Source organism: Oryzias melastigma, linkage group LG6 (assembly GCF_002922805.2).
Source record: "Oryzias melastigma strain HK-1 linkage group LG6, ASM292280v2, whole genome shotgun sequence".
In the NCBI taxonomy this organism is placed as follows: Eukaryota; Metazoa; Chordata; class Actinopteri; order Beloniformes; family Adrianichthyidae; genus Oryzias; species Oryzias melastigma.
Genome location: NC_050517.1, coordinates 9681217 through 9685514, shown reverse-complemented (window position 1 = coordinate 9685514; position 4298 = coordinate 9681217). Strand labels below are relative to the sequence as shown.

Below are 4298 nucleotides of genomic sequence, written 5' to 3'. Positions count from 1 at the left end.
TTCAGTTGATGATACAAGCATGAAATTTGGTACAGTTATAGTCTGGGTCTAGTTACAGGAAAAAGGTGCTAGCCACACAAAAATCCAATATGGCCTCCATTTTTTTCAAGATGGCCGCCATGGCAGTAAAGTTGGCAGAATATCATAAAAATAGTTTACTTGATGATGTTTTCAATGGTTTTTTGCCCCGAAAATGGACTGCTAATGCCAGGGTGGCAGTGAGGATGAGCACTTTCTGCCTAAAAAATGCCAGTTAATATCCCTGTAATGTTTAGCAATAAAAACCTCAATTTACCTGATGACGTACTCATATTTTTTCAATGTAACTCATTATGCAAACAACCTTTGGTGGCCATCTTGGAAAATGGCCGCCATTTTGGAATTTAAAGTGGCTAGCACCTTTTTCTTAAAATGTGGTGTCTTATAAGTACACTCTAAAAAATGATTCATGGGGTTAGTATGGAGAACTCAAATAAAACAACATTTTAAGCTCACATATTTCAGTTTGTTTGATAATGTTATAATATTAAGTTGTCAACTTATTTAAATAAGTAAGTTGAACTTAAAATATATCAAAGTTGAATGAACTTAAAATTTTGCAAATATTTAACAGTCAATTTTGTGTTTGCTCAGCAACAACAGAATATTAAGTTGGTAATACTTAATTTCCTGTTGAGCATTCTTGTAAAGGGGCAGCCACATCGGAAAGACAGACCACGGCAGAGGAGGAAAATAACGTACGAAGCTCATTTAAGAACTTCGTTCTTTGGTAAGTAGTCCTACTTAGTTTTAACATTTGTTTTTAGAAAAACAGATTCATTTAAAATATGATAGTTTAACTATTTGAGGTGCGGAAAAAACTGCTCCAGCTGCCGTGATTTCCTCATGCTAACGCACAATTTTAGCTAGCTACTGAATTTGTTCTGGAAGCTAGCTACAATAATAGCAGTTTGAATATATTATTGGCGGGAGAAACACTAATGGCTTCGTTTGCGATGGTTAGCTCAAGTTAAAAGACTGGGCGGAATCAGTTACCAGCTCTGGTGTTTTTCGCCAGTGGGAGAGACATTTTGTAAGTTAATATCTCATCTCACTCTGTTAGCTTCCTCTTCAGATTAGGTTGTTAAAATAACAAGTCATATATGGAACATTACTTTCTGTATGCAATATATTTGAGATTTATTTATTTATTCTCCATGACATGAGATATATATGTGATAATTTTTATTTGACTTCTCAGTTTTAGGTGCCTGCAATTTTTTTTTAAGAAAAACATAAAAAAAAATTGAAACGGAAAAATAAAGTTTTCAAATGCAAAAATATTTTTTTCAAGCAGAAAGAATAAGTTTGAAAATACAAAAATAGGTTTTTCAAAGCAAATATTAAATATTTCATTTGCAACATTTAACATTTTGATTGCAATTTAGAAAAGTTTGATCTCAAAACTATTACTCTTGTTTGCAATATAATGTCACAAATATCACTCAGTAGAGGAGTTAATTGACACTTGATCATATTTTTTGGACTTTAAACACTTATTATTTCTAAACTATTTTTAGGATGAAGATGATGACATCACCGGCGAGGTCTTGAAAATTGTCGTCACAAGAAGGACTACACCAGTTCGCGCAGGCATCGTGGTTGAGGGAACTGAAGTCCTTGGAGACCTTGATGTTCCCAGAGCGTGCGCCTTGCTCATGGGACTGATATATGCCCTGAACATCACTTACCCAAAAGGTCTAAGGAACACCTTAGAGGTATTTCAGAAACTATTCCTTGAGCTTGATGCCCTGAAAGCGAGTCCAAAGGTAATGTCTTTGAGAAATAAACTTCTGATGTAAAAAGTGTGAAGAACTTGGCAGGAATTGTTCGTCCAAAACAGTGGTATTGAACTTCAGGCCTGGAGGATTGACGTCCTGCTGGTTTTCGACGTATTTCTGCATCATGATTACCTGATCTGGTTTGTCCAGCCAGTTAGAAGCAAGAATGGGGAATCAAGGAGGGCATTTGGTGGAAGAGAAGGGTTCATTTTGGTTTCCACCAAAGTCCTCTTTTCTGCTTTTGATTGGCTGAACACACGTGACCAGGTGATTAGCAGGAAGTAGAGCAGGAAAACCCAGAAAACCAGCAAGACATCTGTCCTCAAAGCCTGAAATTTGACCCAAGTTCTGAAAAGAAATGTTACTGTCCTGCTGAGTTTTTTTGTTTTTTGATGTACATGTAGCAGCTACAATGTTAACTGTTAGCATGTTAACAAATGTTTAAGTAAAGCAGCTTCAACAAGTCTGAAAAAAACAGTTTTACGTATGTTTGAATTTTTAAGGTCTTGTGTCACTGAAGTATTTTTTTTTTATTTGTACAATATGCAGGATATATTGCTGAAGTTGCCACCAATATTTGTTTACTTTTTGGGGATCTTCAATTTTTTCAGAAGCATATGAAACATGCATTCATAAAGTGGATCGCTTTTTTATTTTTTATTTTTTTTTTTTTCGTGACATACTTCAAAAAAAGTGTATTGTTGAAAAAGATTGTACAGTAAAAAATTGAAGCACAAACTAGAATGGTGGTGTTTGTTCCAACTGAGGTAAATAAGTTCACAGTACAGCAAAAATTAAGGTAACAATTTGCATGGACTTTTTTGAGTTAAAGTTAAGCTAAAAATTAAGTTGAAATAGCTTAAATAAAATAATTTGCTAACTAGCATTCACCAAAGGTTTTTATGTAAAAATGCAAAATAATTTATGCTTGCAGAACCAAGAAAATGAAGTTGATCAAACTAAAAAAATTTAGTTGAAATAGCTTAAATAAAATAATTTGCCAACTTAAATTCACCGAAAGATTTTGCTTAAAAATGGAATATAATTTGTGCTTGAAGAATTAAGTTGATCAAACTCAAAAATTATGTGAAAATTTACTCAATACTGAGTTAAGTTGGGATAACTTAAAAACATCCATGCAAATTGTTACCTCAATTTTTTAAGTTGGCGCAGCGTATTTTTTTTTAGAGTGTACTTCAGCCAAATTTCATGCTTGTATCATAAAATGAAAGATTTTTTGAGTTAGCTGCTCCACTAGGTGGAGTGGTTGACCTCTGATCAGAGGTGCATTGAAGTGTCCTTGGACAAGACACTGAACCCCACATTGTTCCCGGTGGTGCCATCAGTGTGTGAATGTGTGTGTGAATGAGCCTTCTAAGACAGTAGTAAAGCATTATCCAAGTATACACCACGTGATTGACAGAGCCACATTTTTGAAGTATAAATAAGTATTTAAGTACAGTTCAATATCAGCTGTAGTTCGTGTTGTGTTCTTAACATTCTTATAGAGTAAAAGAACCTTGAGATCTTTAAAAGGGTATGAAAAATGCTAAGTGAATAAATAAATAAGAGCCGCATTTTTCAGAAATACACTGAAGGTCACTCAAGGAAAACAGCCATTGTGGTTTGCATGTATAACAGGAATAGTAATAGCTTGATCAAGAATGATTAAAATGCTGTCAGTATCCTCAAACATTGCATCTAGATGTTGTGGATAAATTCATGAACACACTTTTTTAGGCCAAGGACTCATCTATCACAGCCGTCAGTTGACGATGGAAGTTGTCTGGCCTCTGCTTTACAAATTATTCATAATTTAATCAGAACGTGGTTTTCATATGTCCTTAGACACGGCAGTGCTACTGATTTCAATTTGATAAAGAAGCATGCCATCATTGCTTCTTCAGGAGGGGAACTGTTCAATTTTTAAGGCCTGTACAACGCCGATGGCAAGAGGAACTATTATCCTCCAAGAATAATAGGGTGGAATTTGTTATTTCTGGCATGCTTTTTAACATCAATAATTATTATATACTTTGATTCTACTATTGGTCTCACAATGGGTGGAGGACACTTGCTGGAAGATGTATTATTCTACCACATCTTCCAGCAAGTGCCATGGAATTAGGGTTGGGCATTGAAGTTTGGTTCTAAGTAGGAACCATTATGATTTATGCGGTTCTACCAAAACCAAAAGAAGCCGCTGCAAATGGTGCTGCATTTCGGTGCTTAGTTTCATTGAAGGTCTATTTCTCTTCGGACCTGTCAATCCCTTCTACTCTGTTCAATACTTTGAAATCCTTCTGCCTGTCCTGCGATATCCTTATTTTTAATTTGTTTTGTTTTTTGGCACTTTGAGATGTTTTCAGTAGGGAAAAGACTTCGTTACTAAACTTTATCAGTTGTTCATGTCATTGAACATTAGTCCCCTTCCTTTCTAGGCTTGAATGACTATCATTTACAAGTTCAGTTAAATAG

At 34.9% G+C, this 4298-nt stretch overlaps 1 long non-coding RNA gene across 1 annotated transcript; it reads left to right on the top strand.

Annotated features, from left to right (window-relative positions):
• The first annotated feature begins 450 nt into the window (after positions 1-450).
• Positions 451-2846, top strand: LOC112152615. Its single transcript, XR_002920352.2, has 3 exons — positions 451-551; positions 634-769; positions 1560-2846. It is a non-coding gene; the product is annotated as an uncharacterized LOC112152615 (long non-coding RNA).
• Positions 2847-4298: the final 1452 nt, after the last annotated feature.